We start from the raw sequence: 24441 nt of genomic DNA on the forward strand, positions 1-24441 counted from the left end.
ACACTGACCCTTTAAGCCCTGCAAACCCCTCAAAAGATGGGGGTCACTATCCCCTTTTCATAAAGAACTGAGAATGTGATTTCGAAGAAATCATGTGTGCATGTGGTGGCCTCGGGTGTCTAAGACACTTCTTAAAGACTTGACAGCTCTCTAGAACTCCAGCAATTTGGAGTTTCTCTTCCCTGGCTCTTCCTATACTCCCTGCACAAACGCTTGGTCTTCTGTCCTACTTCCAGTGCCCTGGCTATTCACAATCATCCAGCTTCATCATCTTCAGCTGCCAGCGGACTATGACTCCAGTCTGCCACCCCTGCTATGGCTTTCTCGCTGTGTCCCTCATGCTTCCAACCCTGCCTGTGCTGCACTCCTAAAAGTAGGCAAGTTTGAAAGGCCACACAGAAGAAGCCTTTTTTGGGGCCCAATGTTGCAATACCAGGGTCTCCAGCTGAGTTCCTAAGAGCTTTAATGGTGTGCTTGTGTAGTGAGAGTCCTGGGTGTTTGAAACAATTACAGGACCACATCACATGCTAATAGAGGTTTGTATCTTTGTATCTGCACACCTGTTGCCTTGTTAGGCCACCAGGCAAAGGTTCCTGTTCTAGCCTTGTTGGAAATGGTTCTAGGGTCATGCAGAGTTCACTGAGGCTTGTTATAGGAAAAACAAAAAGTCTGCTACAAAGTGTTTGAAAAACCCTGGACGGGGCTGTGACTTTAAGACCTGGGTGGATCCGCAGTAATTATTATATAGTTTTTTTTCAAGGTGTCTGAGAAGTTCCGGGACAGCTGTTACTGGTGTAGTCCACCTGGCTGTTTGACTGATCATCCTTTTGTTTGAGGTAACCAAGGCAACAAGGGAGCGCTCAACAGTTGCTAATTATGGAGCCAAATTGCTCCATCTCGCTCACCATCTTTGTTTATGGGGGACTCGTACAGCATACAGCAGGACTCCTTCAATAAGAACTAAGGAACCCATGATCTCAGCAGATGTAAACTGTGCTTTGACTGTACAGGACACCTGCCCCAGTGCCCCAGGGATGGGTAAGTTCCCCCTTTCTACCTTAAGACTAGTGTACTTAGAGAAGAAAAATGTTACTTTGTTACAATGAGATAGCTGGAATTTGAGAGGGGAAGATTCCAAAGAAGAGGCTGATTAGATAGGGAAAAGCTTCCCAGCAGTTTGTGCAGGGAGTCCCTGAGGCAGTGAACAGACTCTAAGATCTAAACACTGGAGGGAAATTCTACAGGTCCAGCAGAGACCAAGCAAGTAGTGGGAGCTGAGAAGTGAATGGGGGTTCCAGAGATGACCCTACGCTGGGAAACATGGAGTTCTCAATTAGAGAAGAAACCATACTAGGGGTGTAGGAGGAAGCTTAGGTATCCAGTGGAGACCTTGGAAAAGTCTAATCTGTCATTCTGCAGCCAACCTATGCTGCAGGGGGATTACCTGCCTGCCAGGTAATGTTCAAGGCTCCCGAAGGAAGCGATTATAGTCTGTCTACAATATTACCTTCACAATGCACAGCATACGATCTAGAATCGATGGACAGGTGGAAAGTGGTCATCAGAGATGCAGAGGTGACAGAGGAGAGGACTCATAAGACAAACAACCTTAGAGAGCTATTATGCATTTTTTCAGGAGTCCTAACAATCATATGGATATAATAAACAAATAAATATGATATTCCAAAGAGCAACAAATATAAAAACTAATGTGAGATGATTGTGGTTTTAGAAGAGACAGGAAATATTTCATTAAAGTGCCGGAAATACAATGACAAAAAAATTTTCAAAGCTGAGGAAACATTATCAAGCCCTCCAACCCTAATAAGTTCTGCAGATGCTGAGCATTCCAAATAAAAAGGGCCACATCTTTGTATAGCACAGCACAATTTCTGAACACCGGAAATATATCTTTAAAATGTTAAGTTAAAAATATGTTTTCAAACTACTCGAAAGCTAAAAAAAAAAAAAAATTTCAATGTACCGCATGATTAAGAGAATTAAAGGGTATCATTAATAGCATTAATAGGGTCGTGGATTGGTTCTTGCCCAAGGGATGGGTCTCAAGTGGGGCCAGTCATTGGCTGTCCATTCACTCAGTCTCTGCTCTTACACTTGCACACAGGAGCCTAGCATAACTGTCCTCGGAGAGGCTCCACCCAGCAGCTGATGGGACAGATGCAGAGACCCACAGCCAAACATTAGACGGAGCTCAGGGAGTCTAGTGGAAGTGTTAAGGGGAGGATTGAGGGACCCAGAGGGGATAAAGACTCCACAAGAAAACCAACAGAGTTAAGTAACCCTGGGGGACCCTGGGAGACCCTGGGGGACTCCCAGAGACTGAACTACCGAGCAACAGCATGCATTGTCTGGACCGAGGCCCATGTGTAGCTGTTGTGCACTCGGTCTTCATGTGGGTCCCCACAGCAACTGGAGTGGAGATTGTCTGCGACTCTGCTGTCTGCCTGTGGATCCTGTTCTCCTAACTGGGCTGCCTTGTCTGGCCTCAGTGGGAGAGGATATACCTAATCCTGCAGTGACTTGATGTGCCAGGGAGGTTTGGTAAGGGTGTGTGTGTGCTTCCCCTTCTCAGAGGGAGTGGGGATGGGGGGACTGTTGGGGGACATTAGGGAGAGAGGGGCAACTGCAATCAGAATGTAAAGTGAATTAATAATTAATAGAAAGAAAATAAGTAGAATTAAAGGAAAATTAAACCAGATGGAAGCTCAAATATCTATAAAATGAATACAGAGAGGAGGAATGATGGTCATAGAACTGTGTCTTTCTTTCAATTCAGCTTGCTTTTAAAATTAAGAAACATTAAGAAAATATGCTATGGACTGTATAAATTTGAAGTTAAAGTATAAAAAAGTAGTACAAATATGTAAAGGAAAATATGGAAGATTCTCACATGTTTGTATGAAGTCAAATATTAACCATAGACTTGTGATATATATACATATATAGATAGATAGATATATACACATATATATACATACATATATACATATATAGAGGGAATATGGAAGATTCTCACATGTTTATATGAAGTAAATATTAACTATAGATTGTGAGATTGTGAGATATAAATATATAAATATATATGAGAGAATATATATATATATATATGTATATATATGGGAGGGAAAGGTGTCGACTCTCTCCGTTTACCTTTATATGAGTTTTGGAGACTGAACTCAGGTTATCATACTTGCATGACACCATCTTAACCTTTGAACCACTCGCTGGTCACACACATATTAATCTTCACGTTAACTGCTAAAACCTCAAGGGCAGTAGAGGAGATACAACTGAAAAGTAAACACTGTTTAACTAATTCCAAACAAGAAAGGAAGGGGAGAAGCAATACCAAACAGATGGTATAAAATGAAGAAATAGAAAACAAATCATGATATTGGCTAAACATTTCAATTAAAAGTAGCTTGTCAGGTTGGATACAAGGGAAAGATTCATTTACATTATACTTATTAGACACACACTTTAAAAATAAAGGCACAGGGGGTTGGGGATTTAGCTCAGTGGTAGAGCGCTTGCCTAGCAAGCGCAAGGCCCTGAGTTTGGTTCCCAGCTCCGAAAAAAAGAAAAAAAAAAGAATATGCAAGTGCATATTCATAAAAAAAAAATAAAGGCACAGAGGAGTTAAAAGCCAATGAAGGTGGAAAGATAGATCCTGCCATCACTCATTATAAGAAAAGTTGAGCACTTATATTAATTTGTCAAGATTAACATCGAGAAATGCTGTCAGGGGACAAGGAGGCACATTTTGTGATGATAAAGGGGCTGAAACATCTACAAAGGCCACCTGTATATCCGTGTTAGCTCTATTACTGTGACAAAGAGCCCAGAAAAATAAAGGAGAAAAGGCTGGGCTCACAGCTGCAGTCCTGGCTGCATGGTCTCTGTTTTCAGGACACACAGGCAGAGGACCTTTGCTGGAAGATGCACTAAAATAAAGTGGCCATAAAGAGAAGGAAGGAGGGAGGGGAGCAGGGAGGAGGGATGGAGGGAAAGAGAGCGATCAGGACTACATGGATGGAAAATGTAATAAACCACTTTTTAAAAGTCTCAATAGGTTTTTAAAGTATTAGAAGAATAAATCACCCTCTCTGACATCAACAGAATTCAAATACTGATTAATAATAAAATATCTAAAAATGTCCAGACGAATATTTGGAAATGAAGCTATGTTCTGTGTGTGAAGGGAGAAAGGCAATTAGAAGTTAACATGGGAGGGGTTGGGGATTTAGCTCAGTGGTAGAGCACTTGCCTAGCAAGGGCAAGGCCGGAAAAGAAAAAAAAAAAAAAAGAAGAAGAAAAGTTAACATGGGGCTGAAGAGACAGCAGGGTGAGTAAAGTGCATGCTGCAGAAACATGGGTACCCGAGTCCAGACCCCAGGCGCCAACATGAAATCAGGCATGGCAGCAGGCATCTATAACCTCAGTGATTGGGGCCACAGGGACAGGTGGATCTCAGGGGCTCGCTGGCTGGCTGGCCTAGCTGAAACTATGAGCTCCAGATTCACCAAAAGATGATCCTCCCAGGTAATGAGGGCCAGAGATGGGATTCAGTGGGTAAAGGCATCTGTCCTCCAAGCCTGAAGACCTGAATTCAATTCGCAGAAACCATGTAAAGGTGAAAGGAAAAACACAACTTCATAAAGTTATCCTCTGCGCGTTCTGAAATGCCTCCTATATACATGATACACACACACACACACACACACACACACACAGTGTTGGCCTGTGGCCTGGACATGTACATGCATGAGTGAGTGTGCCCACCCAAACATGTGAACACACATGTATGCACCAGGCACAGCAACAAAAGAAATATTTCAAATTAACAAGATGTATGACTATTTGTGGCAGGTAACTTAGAGATAGGTAGCAGCAATTGCTTATGTGAGAAAAATAAAATTAAAACCAGGGATATAATATACTGCTTGAAGGAGTTGGGGGAAATGATGTAAATTTAAAAAGAAATAGAAAAAAAGATAATAAAATAAAATAATCAAAAGGAAAACAATAGAGGAAATCAATGATATTAAACTTTACAGCCAGGTTACTTGACAGAAGGAGAGATGGAGAGAAAATATCAGTCTTAGAAATCTGAGAGGAGCCATCACTACCAACCTTACAGACAGAATGGTATTAAGAGAACAGTGTAAAACATTATGCGGATGTTTTCAATATTTCAACATGTGAGAAAGATTCCTCCAAAGACATAACTATTAAACTGAATTTAAAAGAAATTAAAAACTAACCTAAGGAAAACCAAACTTGCAATTAATAACTTTACTTCAAAACCCTAAGACCACAAAGGATGCGTGTGTAAAATAATGAAATTTCTTTGGAAAACATTTCAGTGATTTCTTATAAAAAGTAAATATCTCAATTATCCACTAGTGAATTTCATCCCTGAATATTATATCAAAATAAAAAACACATATGTAGACTCATATAGATGCCTGTACATTTTTATCATGATATCAAAACAGAAACAACTGAAATGTCCTTTAAATGGCTGAAGAAATTCTGGACTATTCGAACAAAGCTGTCCAATAGCTAAAGAAACTTCTAGTGTACTTATCCACATGCATGAATCTCAAAATGGGGTATGATACCAGAGTGAATAAAGAAAAGCCCTGTGTGTTTTCATTTACAGGAAGCTGTGGAATAAGCAAGTCCAACTTTAAATTGTCAATAAGAGCCGGAGTGCATATGACTTCTAGAATATAGGAAATCACACTTTTCTAGCTTTCTTTCAGTTGCTGTGATAAGACATTCAGATGAAACCTAGGGGAGGGAAGAATTTATTTCGGTTGCACTTTCAGGCCACAGTCTAGGTTGAATGAAGTCAAGAGAGATAGATACTCAAGCAGGAGGTTGAAGCAGAAATCACCCAGGAAAGTTGTCTGGGGGCACACTCTCTGGCTCCCTCACTGGCTCATGCTTAGACAGCTTTGTTATTGAGCCTAGGGAATGGTAATGCCCACAATGGTCTACACCTTCCTTACACCAATTAATAATCCAGACAATCCCTCACAGACATGGCCACAAGCCAACTTGATCAAGGCTTGTAGAAATCAAATTTGATTGAGGCTGTTCTCAGATAACTCTAAGCTGTGCCAAATTGACCAGTTTAGGCAACTTCTTCCTGTGTTTTACACAGTGGGAGGGGGCGGGAGCCCTCTAGAGTCTCACTTCAGTACTTACCCTACTCATGACAGTCTTACCTCCATGATCTAACCCCCCTCCCCCTACCTCCTCCCCTCCAATCTTCACAAACACTCAGCCCACAATCTACATACTTTCTGTCCTGGGAAACAGGGCTCTCACAAAGAGGGAGAGATGTGGCATTCTGAGATCTGTCAAACCATGAAAATTCGGTTATGTTCTGTACCTTTTGCAGAAGGTGAGATTAAGGAGATACAAATCAATTAAATAAAAGGAATAAAACAGCAGTTCCTTCCACACCTCACATAAGAATGAATGTGGACACTTTGTAGCTTTAAAGTGTATCACAAATGCACTTCCTTTGTAGGAGAAATATAGGAGGTTGGTGCTTTCAAAGGACTGCAGAGCTCACAGTGTCCGCTACCAATCTGTCCTGAGACCCTGAAACCAACTGCTTCTGGCAGAAAAGAGAAAGAGCTGGAGTGTGCTATGGCCTCAAGGGACTGCAACAGAGGTGGTCACTATGGAGGCTGTTCTAGAAGAATCCCTGCTGGGTAGTTATTTCCTCCAAATTGAAACACCCCTCCTGAGGGAGAGGAGAGGCTCACAAGACCAAGAAAACTAAGGAGACCTGCAAGGATGCAGTATTTCGTGAATTTTAGGTTGTCTAGGAGGCTCAGAAAATGAGAAGACTCAAAAGGCCCCTTCTCAAGATTGTATACATTGCAATCACTCACTGAGGGAGAGAAGATTCTTCCATGGAGCTGACCGCAAGCTGGACAAGAAACTCCAAAATGCAGCTTTAATGGGATGTAACTCAGTCTGGGCTGGGCTTTTGGGTGATGCCACCCAGGAGCCACCATGCTACCCTTTGATGGAATCAGTCCATGATCTGCTTTCCGTGCCCTATCTGGGGACATGAATCAACATCTGTTCACATCTTCCCACTAGCCAGGAGTGGAGGACAAAGTGAGGTTTAGGGTTGGCCTTTTATTTCCACAAAGTTCCAACATTAGCATAGGAGAAAAAGGCTGGGCAAGGTGACCTAGAACAGGCTGGAGCCACCATTACAGGCCAAAGTACTAAAGCTGTCTGAAGATGACTTTAGCTTGGTCACAATACTATACACCCAGACAGGCTACATGGGCTCTGAGCTTTTGCCTGGTTCATAAAATTGTGGAGAACATGACTCTTTAAAAACTACCTGTTGTTGAAATTGAACGACATAACTTCAAGATGGGGCTTCCTGGGTACTTTTAATTAATGTATATGCTAAGCAGGTATAGAATCTCCTTAGATACTAACATGAAAAATAAATATATTCTGTGTTCTTTTTACACTAATGTTTCTATATTTCAATGTCATTCATTCAGATAGATATGCATATAGATATAGATAGATGATAAATTTATGGATGATAGAAAAATAGATAATAGATGATAGATAAATTAATAGCTATATGATAGATAAATTGATAAATAGATTATAGGTAAATAGATGATAGATATGATAGACAAATAGATGATAGACAGACAGACAAGTCTAGCAAGCCATACAGCCTGATGGCCTTGAATTTGAGGTCTTCCCATTTTGGCTTCACAGGTGCTGAAATGAAATGACAGTTGTACATCACCATACCTTGCTTCGTGTGTGTGTGTGTGTGTGTGTGTGTGTGTGTATTGTGTGTGAGTGTGTGACAAAGGTGAGCAAAATATTTTGCAAATCACTAATAAATTTAAGACCTAACATTAGTGGAATGCCAGCCTAGTCAATATCCAGTCTCCTCAACCATCTCAGGAGCTCCTGGGCAGGAGGGGGCCACGTAGGATGGGAGCTTTCACAGTGAGGTCTGCCATGAAAACCGCAGCCGTAAGCACACACCCGTCTTCTCAGTCGCTACTGTGTTTGTTTCCTGAGGATTTCACAACAGCATGCAATCAACTGTTGCCTTAAGACAAGAGCAAACTGTTCTCTCATAGCTCAGAAAGCTCTCCTGGTTTCTGGCATTAACACCAAGCCCTCACGTTCCCTGGTGTTTAGCTCCATCATTGTCATCTCTGCCTCTTAACACTTTCCCTGTGAATCTTCACAGCCTCTTTCCTCGGTACACATCTTCCTATCTCTCCTCCGGTTCTTAGGACATCAGTCAGATTAGATTAAGTGTCCCACCTACTCAAGCATGACCTCACTACTCCTTTGACAGCCCTACTCATCAATCCGAGGCTCTAAAACGGACTCATGTTCTCAGGAGATAATATTTTTACAGCTTGAATATGAAATGCTCTCTGTCACATGAACATACTGAAATAACCCTCCCTCGGATCCCTCACATGCACACAATGAAATGCCCTCCATCCCATGCACATGAACACTTGTGCTGAACCCTCTGTCCCTAGATGGTGGTGCTATTTCAGAAGGTTCTAGAAACTTTAGGAGGCAGAGCCTCACTGGGGGTAATGGGTCACCGGGATTGTACCTTTGAAGGTTCTATCAGGTCCCCCTCCTCTCCTTCCTTTGTTTCCCAGTGTGCACACAAGCACCCATCCTCTAGCCCTTGATTAAGTAACCTCCTCCTCTTCCATATACTTTAATCTGTGACATATACTTTTATACTGTGACATTATATCCAAGTGCATGAGGCCAAGCAACTGTGCACGGAACCCTCTCAAACTGGGAGCAAAACAAATGTTCCCTCCTTGTTGTCATTCTTGGTCATAGCCTCACAGAAGTAACTAATATGCCAGACAGTCCAGTGTAGCCAGGAACTTTACTTTTCTACATATATCAGAGGCTGATCAGCTTACTGACTTTGAATCTGTGGGGCCGGGCTAGTGAGGAGATCCTGACAGGGGCTAAGCATGCCTTTCAAAGTGATCTTCTGCCTCCTCCCAATTCTTCCAGAACCTTGGTGCTTACATTGCCAGCTACCAAAAAGCTTGGGTCTTGGAAGTTACATAGGGGAAAGCATCCTGCCTACATCCAGGTGGCTATCCACTGAGCCTGAAGGGAAAGGAAAAAAAAACCCCTCAAAGTAGAATTCACTCCCCCAGGAATATTGCAAAGTGGGTATCTGCTGGGGCTGCAGAGAGTGTCATCAGCTGCAGAAACATAGAGATTGAATAGACCCACGCAAGCACAAAGGGTGGGGAGATAGGTGGGAGTTGGGTCTCTGAGAAGGGTTTTCAGCATTGTGAGGGAAGAGAGGATTCTAGTAAGAATGCCCGGCTTGCCAAACAGGCCACACAATTCTTGCCTAAATTTAACAAAACACCCAAGGCCTTATTTCCAGGAGAGACAGATGAACAGAATGCATCTGCACAGCGGGGCTTGCTAAAACATGATTTATTCACCCATAATTCACAGAGCAGCCCAAATGGAGAGGAAGTGGCTAAGAGCTGAGAGCCTCTGATGAAGAATTTATTGGAGCGGTTTGTAAGACAGTCCCAGGATGTGAAAGCCCATTTATTTTCCAATTTGTAAATCAAAATGTTCTGGGTCAGGCAGGAGAACTAAGGCTGATGTTAAAAGCTGTAGCATGTAAATCAAAACAAATTTTGCTGTTGGGAATTTAGAAATCCAAGTCTGAATCCCGTTCACTCCTGTTTCCCCCAACAGCAAAGTGCCCCCTTCTCATGGTTCCCACCCTGTAGTATCAGTCTCTGTTGCTTTAAGGATAGTTATCACTGTACTTCAGACATTCCTATCCAGACCAGTTGGAGTTCTAGGCTTTGAGCTAGGAATGCATTTTTGTGGGTGCAAAAGTCCTTGTTTCTCTTCTGGGCATAGAAACGGTGCTTAAGTGAGGTGGTGTCACAACGGGCCCAGAGGAGGCTGCATTTCTTACATCTTGGTTACCCTTTAAGAGGTTGACCTACTTAGATAAGATCCACTGACCATCTGCCACATGCTGCCCAGCTCCCATCACCATGACCAGCTCCTGCCACTATGACAAAATGCTTGAGGGAAACAATGCCAAAGGAGGAAGAGTTCTTTGGCTCACTGTTTAGAGGCTCCAGTCCCCACTTGCTCAGTCTCATCATGGTGGGCACGTGATAAGACACAGAGTACTCGATACAATGAAGCTGCATCGTGCTGGCCAAGAAGAGGGCAACCCCCCTTCTCTGAAACCAGTTAATCTACAAATCCACCAATACATTAATGTATTCTTAATATCAGAACATCATGGTCCCCACTGCCTCCCCCAAACTTCATCTCTGATCACTATTGCACTGCGTCAGGAGCCTTGAAATGTGAGCTTTTGAGGGACATGGAAGATTTAAACCACATCCCCTACTATGCCTCTCTGGTTCACATCGCTATTGGCAAGGGGTGAGGCGGAGATACGGTTGGCAATAGCAACCACAGCCAAACATCCGGGTGAAGGGCAAGAACTACAGGAGAATGACAGTAGCCATAGACTCAACGGGGGCTTATTAATGCCCGGCGCTCTTGTAATGACTCTCCATGCTGTGGTGGCATCAATGAGAAATGTCCATCATAGTCTCTTGTATTCAAACACTTGATCCCTAGTTGATAGCACTGCATGGAGAGCCTGTGGAGCCTTTGGAGGTACAGCCTTGCTGCGGAAGTAGCGTCATCCCACTTCCTGTTCTCTTTCTCTGCTTCCTGTGTGTGGATGAAAATGTCTTCTGCCAGCTTCGTGTTCAGCCTCTCCTGTCATGACAGACTCTGCAACTGGAAGGTAAAATAAATCGTCTTCCTAAAGTTGCTTTTGTTGGGTGTTTTATCACAGCGACTGAAACTGAGGAATAGGGGAGAATGTCAAGCATCCTCTTTTGTTAGTTTTTCAGATCTGTTGATTCAAGAATTAACGGGGTATATTGAACTGACATCTCAGTCATTCATTCCCCCTCAAAGCCCGGGTCTTTGGTGCTTTCTTCTTTTTCTGCTCACTCCATGGAACCATTAGATGATCGCAGAGCCAGCCCTGGGAGATGTGGGCTGAATCCACTTCGATAATTTGTAAATATCTACAAAGGCATGTTCTAGCCGGATTCAAGGGCTTCTGTCATTTTAGTTACAAGTACCATTTAAAGAGCCATTTGCCTTCAGAATCCCCTTTGGCCTCACATTCTCCAGTGATCAAAGTCCGCTGTATCCAAGGTGGTGGGCTGGGACGACTATATTTGATCTGACCGCTTTTTCCGTCCCTGCTTCCACTGCCCTCACTACTTGCACCCCTACTTCTGCCTGCTCCCCTCCCACAAGCTCCCAGCATGCCCCCTCAGAACTTCCTGGAAGGGTGCCCACCAACCTCTCCCCTAGATAATAAGCTCTCTGGAGAGTCTTTTCAAAACAAGAGAAACGTCAACCTGCCTCCAAGAAATACAAACAAGGAACGTCCTGACCTACATACCCCACTCGGCAGTGCCAATCGGGCCTGTTTCATCACTCCGAAGAGCTATTTATTCTTGGTAAACAAAAAGATCCTTTTCTTTGTGTGCAACGATAGAAAACCCACAAACAGAGAGCTTTGCAAGTGTAGAGCATGCGCCTCATGGTGGGGGCTGCTGCAAGACCAGCCCATGCTCACGAGCCTCACAGAAGGGGGCTACTGTGAGACCAGCCCATGCTGCGTCTATACATTTCTGAGAATAGGAACCCCATCTGGGTCCAGGGCTGCTGCTGGAGACCCCTGTCCTCCATGCCCTCTGCTGACTGTAGCCCCCACAGGCTCTGGTTGAGAGCTCCCTACTAAGGAGCCAGATTTTTTTCCATGAATCAAGTATAATGTATTGATCAAATCTCCCCACCCACATCCTTGCTTGAGGGATGCTGGTCTCAGACTGGGAAGGAGGTCCCAGACCATAAAGTCCACATAAAGTTCCTGTCAAAAGTTTCACCGTACTCACTACATTTCTTACCTAATGTCTCCACTTTCTATGAAAGCAGTGACCATGTCTGTCCTGCATACCCCGCCCCCCCCCCCCCGTGTGTGTGTGTGTGTGTGTGTGTGTGTGTGTGTGTGTGTGTGTGTTGTGTTTTGGGGTGTTTATTACATGGGTGCTGGAGAGTCTACTTCAGGTCCTCATGCTTGAAGAGCAAGAGTCATCTCTCCAACCTCCTGTGTACTGAATCTTCAGTGCCTGGTATGTGGGCTCCGGCCCACATTTCTGTGATTCAGAACAGCTGCCTCACACTGACTACCAACAGCAGAGGTGCAGTCAGTGAGATGGCCTTTATATATCAGAGACACATCCTAAAGCTCCTAGGGGATGCCTGAACCACAGATGCTATCAACCCTGCACAGTAAGAGATCAGCAGCACTGATATCGAAAGAAGAGAACTAGAACAATAGATAGTAATGAAGTGGAAACTTCTAGTTTCTTTGGAAAGTAAGTTATGTCAAATGATGTTTTGCTGGGGCACACAGGTAAAAGGATGGCTTGCTAAAGCTGACACATGAAAGAATGTTTTCCTAAAAACATTGGATGTTGGGATATAGCAGACACATGAAAGGACACTTGATGAAGGAGTGGGAGACAGACAGTGGGAGACAAGCACTGAGCATTGGTTTGGTTTGCTCTACCTCGATATTCTTCTTTACTAACAACACATATGTATTAGTTCACCTTACATAGCATTGTTGAGCTCAACTTGTGGTGATGCCGGCATTGAGAGAAACTCACCCAAGAACTGCTCATGAAGCTCCTGCAGCAGCCTGTAGTTTCTTCAGCCTCGTCTCAAGCTGGTTGATGTCCATGCCTGGTGTCTGCCCACCAAGAGGACTGGACTGTGACTATCAGTTTGTGTGTGGCATTTGCCTGCTGAGAGACTGGTCTGCAGCTGCTGAGTTGTATTTAGTGTTTGCCATAGGACTGAACTGCTGCCAAAGAAGATGGAGCTCACGCCCAAAGAACTACTGCTGAACAGGTTCATTTCTCCCACATCCTAATAACTTTTCTCTTCCACTGCCTCTGCTGGGTGGTGGGCTAGAGAAAAAAATCAAACCCTTATTAAAAATAGGTTGGGAAAAAATGTTTGCTACATAGAAATTGGCAACCATATGCAATGACTACAGCCTCTTATCGTCTTTTCCTGTATCCATGCAGATTCCTGAGCTGGTGAGATGGTAAGTTCAACTCCTATGTGATGAGACAGCACAGGAAACTGACCCAGAGGCTACAATGAAGCCAGAAGCCAGAGCAAGACTCACTGAGCCATGACAATATCCATTGGCCCTGGGGATCTAAAGGGCCATGAAGGAAATGAAACTTACAGAGGGAGTATTATGATATTATGGGATAGGCCAAGATTAATAGTAAGTCATTTGCATATCTCCAATTCACAGGAAGTTGTATGGTATAGGGAGTGTCAGTAATTTACTTGAAATCATACATTTTAAAGGGGAGGAGGGTCAGGGGGATCTAAGCCAGTGGTTTTCAACATTCATAGTGTGGTAACCCTTTAATACAGTTCCTCATGTTGTGACCCCCACAACCATAAAATTTGTTGCTACTTCATAAGTATAATTTTGCTGCTATTATAAATTGTAGTATAAATATCTGTGGGTTTTGTTTGTTTGTTTTGTTTTTTGCTTTGATGACCCCTGGCAAAGGGTCATTTGGGTTGAATCCTACAGGTTGAAAATTAGCTTGGATTCTAAGCTCAGTTAGTCTGACACCAAAGCAGAAGTACTGGTGCATGACCCTAGACAGCCTCTCAGGCCTGCTGGCAGCTAACTTTCTGCAGCACAGCCTCACAGCAACCCTCAGTTCACCTCCGTGCTGTTCCCTGAGGGAGGTCTCCCACTCTAGCAACTCCCAGACTTAGTCCCTCAGAGATGGTGTCCTATCAACAAAGAGAACCACACAAGGTGTCACAGGACTGGAACTTGCCCTGCTGTGGTCTTAGATCAAGCACCTAACTGTAGGGTCTGGTCCACTTCAAGAGTCCAAAGGTCAAAGGGCAACATTTCAGAATGCCAACCAGAGGATTCTTGTTTAGGGAGGTGTCCCATCTGCCAACTTCACTTCAGGCAGGGGCAATGATATTTTAGGCTCTGTTTTGTTAAGGAAATTAGGGGGTGACCACTGTACCTGCCTCCTCCCCAGCCTATCACAAAGATATGAAAGAGGTTGAGGGACTCTTGCCAGGGTTGCATCCCATCCAACCTATAAGAACCATTGCTCTTAACCACTTAATTATGATGAGGATTCAAGAGCAAATGGAAATCTGAGCCACACTTGCCCTTCTTTTTGAAGCAGCAAGTCTTAAGAGACCAGACAGAATCAGTGCTGTTGCTAGCCCAAGTGAGGCTCCATGGCTCAGGAAAATAAATTTCTTGATTTCTTCCATACTCATAAGAATTCTTTACAGTGCATCACCCCAGCAATCACAAGTTCTTTAACTTTAGTCTAAGTTAATAATATTAACCCTCAGATCACACATTTTACATCGTCCTGTGTGTTGTGTCTCTGTGTGTGTCTGTCTGTATGTGTGTAAAGCATGGTGGTGATCTAGCAGTCTGCCCTACCCAGAATGAGATGGAGCTCTGGGGAGAGAGGGGTTCCTCTTCTTGGTGGTGCAGGCCTGGATAAAGCTCTTACAGTTAACTGTTTCTAACACAGAGCTAGGAAGAAGGTATGGAAGGGAGGAAGGGGAGAGACAACCTAACACTGCCTCCCAACTTGAGGAAGGTCCAACTCCCCAGGGACCATTGTGTCAATAGTCCAAGAGGTAAAGGAGGGGTACAAATGTCTCAAATGTGGTATACCTTCTCCTGACCAGATGAATCCACAAAGAGAACAAAAGATAGCCAAGAGCAACGGCTCTCCTGAGGTCACAGCCAGCTTTGGGAGTTCAGAAAAGCAACAGGTCTACACTGGGGCACTCCCACATGGAAACAGTCAGGGCCTGTGTATGGTGAGCTGAAGCACACATAAAACTGCTGTGGAGATTGGCCTGGGTGGTACTGTGAGATGCTGCCACCCTAAGTTGTGGGAAACAGTGGTTCTGGGTGACTCCGTATACAAGATACCATTTGGAGTGCCCATACAAAGGCAGACTGACCTTATACCTTGTTTATATGTATAACTTGCACTACCTATCCAGTACCATCCATGAACACGCACTGATAGGCAACTTACTTCTGAAGTAAAACATCCTGCACAAACTTATCAAAACAGATCAGGAATGCATGGGCTCATGGGTAACTATCTCAGAGAAACCAGTCACACGAATTTACTGATAACTGCAGACCACCGGAGAGCAGGACACTCTCTCATGAACCCTAACACTGTGACCCCACTGATCACCCAGTTCCTGTACTAATGAAGCATTGAGGAAATGGTTCCCAGATATCCACAGGGTTTTGACTAAGCCTCTGCTGATCCTCAACATTTGTCACAGTCCCCAATTAAGTGTTTTTCTTTATAAGACTTGCCATGGTCCTAGTATCTCTTCAGAGCAATAGAACACTAAGATATCCTCTTTAATAATTTGTAGCCACTCTGTAGCACACACACAAACACACAGATGCACATATACAGACACACACAGACACATACATATACACACATAAACACACAGCTCACACACAGAAACACACACACAAAGACACAAATACAGTTGCACATATACAGACACACACAGACATAGACACACACACAGCATACATACAGTGACACAAACACAAAGATGCACATATACAGACACACGCAGTCACACACACATGAGACTATGTAAAATGTGTGATCGGAGGATTAATATTAGTAACTTAAACTAGAGTTAAAGAACTTGTGATTGCCAGCAGCAGCTGCCCAGGAAAATCAGGATTACTTGGCAAATTACAGTCAACAAAGAACAGCTTGTGAATCTCGTGGGCAGTCACCAACATATTCACCCATGTTTCTGACATGGCATGGGCAAATCCATCTTGCAAGGTTTAAAGGCCTTACTCTGACCTCAATCATAAGCTCTGTAAAAATACTGGCTGAGTGATAGGTGCCTCTCTACCCAAGAGAAACTTGTAGAAAACCAGAACCATCAGTTAAATAACAGCATTGGTATTCTGGGAAGTGAGCTCTACGTGTAACCCCTCTCAGTGATCAGAAATGGACCATCCGAGTCAGGATGTTCTATGTCAACGATGACATCAATCTCAAAGCCACACAGTAAAGAGGCAACCATATCCCAGGCTGAGAGGGCTGGAACACAGGCTATCTGGTGATCCAGAACAAGTTCCAAATAGACTAAAAGGTTAAAATAAGGGTACGGGGGATGGGGGGAGGTTATGGAGCAATGCTGTTAAAGGCTGCTTTCATTGGAGTTTCTTCCATAGTGATAAAATATGTTCAGGATTATTTCAAGGAGGAAAGGGTTTATTTCATATTATACTTCCAGATTATAGTCCATCACCAAGGGCAAGAACTCGACAGAGAGAATCTAGGGACAGGGACTGAAGCAGAGTCATGGAGAAATACTGTGTCCTACTGACTTGTCCTCGTGGTTTACCTGGCCAGCTCGCTTTCTAATAGCACCAAATGACCACTACATTAGGGTTGGCACCAACCACAGTGAGTTGGGCCCTCCCACAGCAGCCATCAATCAAGAGAATGCAAATATATCACAGATTTGCCCACAGGTCAATCTGGTATGGGCATCTTCTCAACTGATGTCCCTTCTTCCAGAATGACTCCAGCCTGTGTCAAGTTGACATAAAGTAGTCAGTACAGAGGCGTGACAGTGCACAAGAAATAACCAGCACAGAGTGGGCTCAGCTCAGTCACCAGACAAATGATCGAAGAGACAAGCAAAAATGACAATACCAGCTTTCAAAGAACAGGGTGCAGAGTCACCGTTCAGTTAGTATAAAGAATTACCCAAAATAGCACATTTTCAGCAGAGTGAAATAGGATACTGTGGGGTCCATTAAGAGCACTTGCTGCTCCTATAGAAAACCTTGATTTGCCTCATAACCTCCATATAGTGACATTAACTCATGTGGTACATACATATACTCATAATATAGGCAAAACTCTCATACTCATAAAACAAACAAATCCTTAAAAAGCAAATTTAATTAAATACATATTTGTTAAGGGATATGTTAATATTACATGATCTGCATTAAGAAATAAAAGCAGCCTCAAAAGTATAAACATTTTATGTTATTTATTAAGACTTCAAAATTGATCTCTGTCTCTGTTTCGTGTGTGTGTGTGTGTGTGTGTGTGTGTGTGTGTGTGTGTGTGTACAAGCGCGTGCAGGTTTGGACATGTGTGAGTATGGGTACCCATAAAGTCAAGAAGTTATCTGATCCCTTAGGACTGGGGTTACAGGCCATTGTGAGTCACCTGCCTTGGGTGTTGGGAACCAAACTTGGGTCATCTGCAAGAATACCACATGCTCTTGACTGCTGAGCCATCTCTATAGTCCTAGGCAGTGACTTTAAATCAACTAGTATAAATAGGCTCTGATGAAAAGTAAAAACCTCATCTGAAGGATCAGAGGAGATTGTGGCAATAATGTATCACCACAAAAAGAACATCAATAAAAGATACAACGTAGCACCTTCGACTGAAATCCTACCTTCACATCACACTTAGTCTATAGTTAGCCAGCCTGAAAGCCCAATGGAATGCCCTACTGACAACCAGGCTGTAGTGGTTTGAATAGGAATCCCCCACCCTCACCCCAATCATGTGTTTGAATGCTTGGCCATAGGGAGTGACACTATTAGGAGGAAGTGAGTCACTTCATAGGTGAGCTTTGAGATCTCCTGTGCTCAGGTTCCACCCAGTGCAGGAGATAGTCTGCCCCTGGCTGCCTGCAGAAGACAGTCTCCCTTCTCCTATCTGAAAAATTCTTGGCTTCTCCAGCACCATGTATGCCTGGATGTTGCCATGCTTCCCACCATGATGATAATGGACTGAATCTCTGAAACTGTAAGCCAGCCCCCAATTAAATGTTTTCTTTTACAAGAGTTGCATTGGTCATGGTGTCTCTTCGTAGCAGGAAAACCCTAAGACACAGGCCTAAGCTACTTGTGTATTGGTAAATATCTGTGGTAATTTTACAACTTGCTCCAGATAACTATCATTCACTGTAATGGATTCAAATATCCTTCTAGGATCTCCCCTGAAAGTCACCATTTCCACAGAGCCATTTCTCTTCAGGCTGAGGCCTGGCAGCCTGTGCCAGGCTTTTGCAGAATCGGCTCCTCAGAAAGACTTTCCACATCAATCAAAGGCATCAGAGCAGTTCTTCTGTCTGAGGGTAGCTTTGAAGCTGGATTCCTGGCCACTCTATAGACTTTAGAAGCATTGGTATGGAGCGATGATTGGTTCAGACCCCCACCCAGCTCTGTTTCCAACCCTTTCTCTGGCACCCAGTCCTTCCTCCATTAGGAGAGGGGTCCCTTATCCCAAGAGTCCCTCTTCAGACCATGCCCAGCTGCCCATCCATTGGTCCCTCTATAATCCAGCCTTCCCTTGCTGGATTCTTCTATTACTGACAACCTTCCCTCGGTTCATCTGATCAGCCGCATGCTCTGTCCTGGACCTGCCCTCCCTTACCAGGACCCAATCTGCTAGTTCTTGGTTTCCTATGACTGTGTAGCCTTCTACCCCTCCAGTTGCACAGAAGCTGTCTCCCTCTTACTCACTTTATTGGTCCCCACACCGTATATCATCTTCTTGGAGGAGGAATCTCTTTGGGGTCCATTTAAGCGCTAGACTAGAGTGGTACCTTAGGTTCTCTAGGGCAGTGGTACCTTCCTAATGCTGCAACTTTTTAATACAGTACCTCCTTCTGTGGTGACTCCCCACAACCACAAAATTATCTTGCTACCGTTATGAATCATGATGTAAATATTTTTGGAGATAGAGGTTTGCTGGAGGGATCATGGCACACAGGTCGAGAACTGCTGGTCTAGGGCTATAGAAAGAACGGTGGCATCATACCTAGGAGGCCCAGATGCGTGCCGTTGCTAGGTCCTTGAGGCTGGGTTCCTCTGCAGCTGGAGTAGTCCCACAGTGGCTCTCTCCTACTTGGTGGGCAGGGAGGGGGAACCTAATAGCTTTCAGTCTCAAGGCTTCGTGTTCCAGCCTTGACACAGACACACAGACACACAGACACAGACACACAGACACACAGACACACACATACACACAGACACACAGAGAGAGAGAGAGAGAGAGAGAGAGAGAGAGAGAGAGAGAGAGAGATGCAAAGCAACTGATATTTAGCCCACAATGGAAACTTGGAGACATGCTCTTCTGCTATCAGCAGCAGAAATGGGAATCAACTCAGCACCTCAGAACCAAGAGGGAAGGGGCCCAGGGAGAGCCCAGCAGATAACCCTCCTCCTGCTGGGCTCCTCTGATTTGCTAGCAGCAGCTGCTGCCACAACTTGGGTGGGTCTTCCTGTGTTAGTCAAGGGAATCATAACAGTCCTTTGTTAAGGCTCTGCCCATAGGAGGTTCTAGCTCGTGGCAAGTCAATATTAAAACCAACCATACAGCATGGTTGAGCAAGATGGTTCGGTGGGTAAAGGTGCTAGACAAGCCTGACAACCTGAGTTCAATCCCTGGACTCCACATAAGAGTGGCAGGAAGAAGCAGACTTTACAGAGTTGTCCTCTGACCTGTACGTGTGTGTCATAGAATGCATGCCTGCTGGCACACACACACACACACACACACACACACACAGGCACACACACAGACACAGAAACACACACAGGCATATACACAGGCACACAGACACACACAGGGACACACAGAGGCACACACACAGACACAGACACAGGCACATGCACAGAGACACATAGGCACACACAGACACACAAATACACAGAGACACACACACAGGCACAGACACACAAATACACACACACAAACACACACACAGACACACACACACAGAGGCACACACACAGGCACACAGACACATAGGCACACACACAGGCACACACACAGACACACACAGGCACACAGACACACAGGGACACACAGAGGCACACACACAGACACACACAGACACACAAACACACACAAACACACACACACACACACAGGAACACACACAGAGTAAAAAGTAAATACAATATTGAAAAAATGCTTAGGACAGACTTTCCTGGTAGGACATGGCTTCTCTGCCACCACCCCCTGTGAATTTCCCTTGGACCACAACCTCAATCTTGGATGCCCTTCCTTCTTAAATAAGTCCACAGCTTCAGGTTTGTTGCTTGCTTGCTTGCTCGCTTGCTTGGCTCTACCTTGGTCTTTCTTTCTCCTGGGTTTTTGGTTTCACCCGCAGACTCGCTGCTTCTCCACTCCTCTTGACTTGTCTCCAGCTTAGCTCTGTCCACCCATCTAATTGGCCTTTATACAGATGTGACCTCCATCCCTTGGTCTCATCTCCTCTATCCCATCGCTGGACTCTCTTCGAGGGATTCCATTGCCTTCTCACCTTAGCTCTAATAGATTTGCTTCCCATCCAACCCTGGGATGGACAGCCCTTGCCATGCCCCTTCATCTTGAGACAGTCTCATTTCCTCCTTAAAAGAGAGAGACCATGAAGATGCCTTCTCAGCTTTGGTATTTCAACAGGAATGGGAGATGGGAGGTGGGGGCGAGGGGTGACGTAGGGGAGTGGGCATGTGAGGGGGTTCTGCATGACTATGAGTTACAGGGATTTCTGAGTGGGGAAGAGCACTGGTAGAGAAGACTAGAAGGACCGAGACCTTCCTCTCTCTCCCCAGGTCATTTCCTCTTGCTTTTTCTCCAGTCACTTTGGACCGGCCCTCCCAGAATTCCATACGGAACCTGACTGTGCTGATGGATGCCTCTTCTTTCTTAAAGCTTCCAGGATGATGAGAATGTCTAATCTCAGAAGTCAGAAACCAGACTTCAAACTTCCTACCAAGCATCGCTTCCAAGGGCCTTGGAAACTTCCATAGTCTTTATCCCAAACTGAATCTCAAAATGGAATTGTCCTGGGTTGATTTCTGTCATGGGGAGAAAATTTCCCTGACAAACAGCAGGATGGATGTCGGAAGGCCACTTCCGTTGCTGTAGGAACTCAAGCCACTAGTCACACACCATGTCCACAGTCAAGGACAGGGATAATACAAGTCCTTCTTCCCTTGTTCCCTTCACGGTAGCTTGCTCTTCTCTTACACTGTTTAGGAACTCCTGCCCAGGGACTGGCACTGCCTGTTTATTCAAAGAACAAGAATGAGAGAGGACTGTGGCTTACACAAGTACACATGTGCCTGTGCCTATACCTATATGCATGCCCCATATACACACCTGCATGGACACAAACCTGCAGCGACACACACACACACACACACACACACACACACACACACACACACACTTCCTCTCTAATGAGTAGGCAATCCCTAAATGAGTAGGCAGTTTGGAGCTACAGGGGTATTTTGTGCTGGTATCAGCAATGTGATTTGTTAGCCCGGAGCGAGATTTCTAGATAATTAGAATATTCTAATCTTCTGGGGGAAAAATGTCATGAATTAAAAAAATTTCAAGTCATACTGTGCTTTTCCTTAAGGTAGATAGATGTTACGTTGCTACTAAATGTCATCCCTAAACTGATGTAAACATGAGGCAGGATGTCATCTTTCTCACCTGCCAGCTGTATGTGGTACAACACCCTTCTTCCACATTCCTCAACAGCTTGCTCACATACACCCAGTGTGCATTGCCTCTCTCTGTCACCGTTACAGACAGGACCTGTGACAGCAGCACCCTGTCAGTCACCTTGGAAACTGTGGACCAAGAGGCCAGGCAGACAGCTTGCAGGTGAGCCTTTCAGGGCTGCATTCCCACTGTGCATCTGGGTGGAGAAGGGTGTGGTTTGGATCCCTCCTTGCTGTGGGGAGGGAAGTGGAAATAAATGTATTCATGCTACAAGTCGCAGTGCCTCCAGCGAGATCTACCACCGCAACAAAAGAAACTCATTCTCTCCTGCTCCGGGTGTGATTTATTTATTCACAGGGAGATGGGCATGCTAGGTATTATATATATTAATATATATATATATTAATATACAAAGTGAAAGCCTGAAAGTGGATTTTAAAGTGGGGTTTGCAGTCCTATTAAAGTTCAGCGTTGATGGCAGAGCCAGAGGTGAAGGCCAAATCATCGAAGTACAAAATGTACCCGAGAGATAACAGATGTCCAGGAGGAACTGTACGTGCAAACCCACAGGGCTGGGGGAGGGAAACACACCACAGGGGTGGGCAAAACCAATACCTAAGATGCCTACCCAGGCGCCACTCTGCCATGATTTGGAGATGGTGTGACTGTCGCTTGGGGATTCCTCAGTTGGAAGCTTGCTGTCCAGTTTGACCTCAGTGAGTGGAGAACCTCTCAGACAGGAGACCCAGTGGGAGACAGCAACATCACAGGTCACTCTCTAGTGCCCGCTTTGGAAGGAATCAATGCTGACCTTGCAGAGTGAGTTAGCATCCTCAAGAACAAGGTACTAGGAAGAGTTTAACCTCTGGGTCTCTCCGGCTTCTGGTCTAACCATGTGATCAGTCCCCTCTTGTACACACCCTTAACATGACATGTCAGCCCTGCCAATAATACAGCCAACAGCCTCACAGAAAGCTAACCTTTGTTTGTCCTATCTTGGATATTCAGCCTCCAAAGCTGTGAGCCAAAGGAACCTCTTTGCTTCATAAAATTCCCAATTTGTAGTAGTCTTTGATGGCAACAACGAAAATATAATACGAACTCAGTGTGTACTTCCTGAGGGCTAGGAAATAGCCACCTTGGATCTTATCGTTTCTTTCAGAGGACTCTCTCTCTCTCTCTCTCTCTCTCTCTCTCTCTATATATATATATATATATATATATATATATATATATATACATATATATACATATATATATATCTGTGTGTGTGTGTGTGTGTATGGGGGTGAGTTTGCCTTTTTGTGCAAATGTATGTGTGCAATCCTTGTGTGTGTGCACATGCATGAGTGTGTGGTGTGGAGGTCCAAGGAGTGAGGCAATTTGCTCAACTGCACTCTTCCATACACGTTGTGCTGAGGTCTCTCCTTTGAACCTAGAGTTCAACATTAGCTCCAGGCGGCTCCAGGCGGATCCGATTTCCATCTCCCAAGTGCTGGGATTTCAAGGGTGCTGCCTTGCCTGCCTTCATTTATGTGGGTGCTCAGAATCCTACCTGAGGCTTCAAGTTTACATGGTAACTTCTTTCTCGGCCCTTTGCACACGCATGTGCCTCAGGCACTTTCAGATGAGTGCTGAGAGGACATGTGTAAAATGCCACCAACATCTTACAAGCTGTGTCCCTGAGAGGAGGGAGAGCATCCTGGCAAGGTGGGTGCCCACTCAGACTCGCTAGCAAGTCAAGTGGAGCTGGGAGCTGGCTGTAGGAGTCTGAGGCCAGAATCAAGCAGTAACTAGAAGCAGTTCAGCTTGCAGGACTGCCATGGGCATGAGGAACCCCTGCTTCCCAGCTCAGCCTTGGTATATTATTTGGACTTGAAAGACTGCCCCTTCCACATCTGGAGGCATCTAGAAGGATAGTTATCACACCAATGGAAACCTTTTAGCAGATTTAGCAGATTCTGAATGGGACAAACAACTTTCCACTGGACACTGGGCTGTGTCCTTCCTCTCTTGGGAAGATCCCTGGTTTGCTGGCTACAAGAATATTGTTAGAGTTTCTCTCAGACTTGAAGGCAGTGCCAGCAGCTAGGCTAGATACTATATGATAATTCACAGCGAAAATATGTCGTGTAGAGAATCCCCCGCCCCCACCTCAATTCTTCTTCACCCCCTGTCTTAGTCAGGGTTTCTATTTCTGCACAAAACATCACGACCAACAAGCAAATTGGGGAGGAAAGTGTTCAGCTTACACTTCCACATTGCTGTTCATCACCAAAAGAAGTCAGGGCTGGAACTCAAGCAGGTCAGAAAGCAGGAGCTGACGCAGAGGCCATGGAGGGATGTTACTTACTGGCTTGCTTCCCCTGGCTTGCTCAGTTTGCTTTCTTATAGAATCCAAGACCACCAGCCCAGGGATGGCACCACTCACAATGGGCTCTCCCACCCTTGATCACTAACTGAGAAAATGCTTTACGGCTGGATCTCAAGAAGGCATTTCCTCAAAGGAGGCTCCTTTCTCTGTGATAACTGCAGCCAGTACACCCCCCACCCCAAGAGTTAAATTTCTCTAGGGCTAGGGTATTGACAGCCAGCTCCCAGCTCCACTAACTGG

At 44.8% G+C, this 24441-nt stretch overlaps 1 long non-coding RNA gene across 2 annotated transcripts; it reads left to right on the top strand.

The window, feature by feature from the left end:
- Positions 1–766: 766 nt before the first annotated feature.
- On the top strand, positions 767–13691 carry LOC148003694 (uncharacterized). Of its 2 annotated transcripts, XR_015629481.1 has the most exons (4): positions 779–1038; positions 10729–10900; positions 12787–13092; positions 13272–13691. It is a non-coding gene; the product is annotated as an uncharacterized LOC148003694 (long non-coding RNA). The 2 variants fall into 2 exon arrangements; XR_015629482.1 differs by lacking the exon at positions 10729–10900 and having other exon boundaries at positions 767–1038.
- Positions 13692–24441: the final 10750 nt, after the last annotated feature.

Source organism: Rattus norvegicus, chromosome 9 (assembly GCF_021556685.1).
Source record: "Rattus norvegicus strain SHRSP/BbbUtx chromosome 9, alternate assembly SHRSP_T2T, whole genome shotgun sequence".
NCBI lineage: Eukaryota > Metazoa > Chordata > Mammalia > Rodentia > Muridae > Rattus > Rattus norvegicus.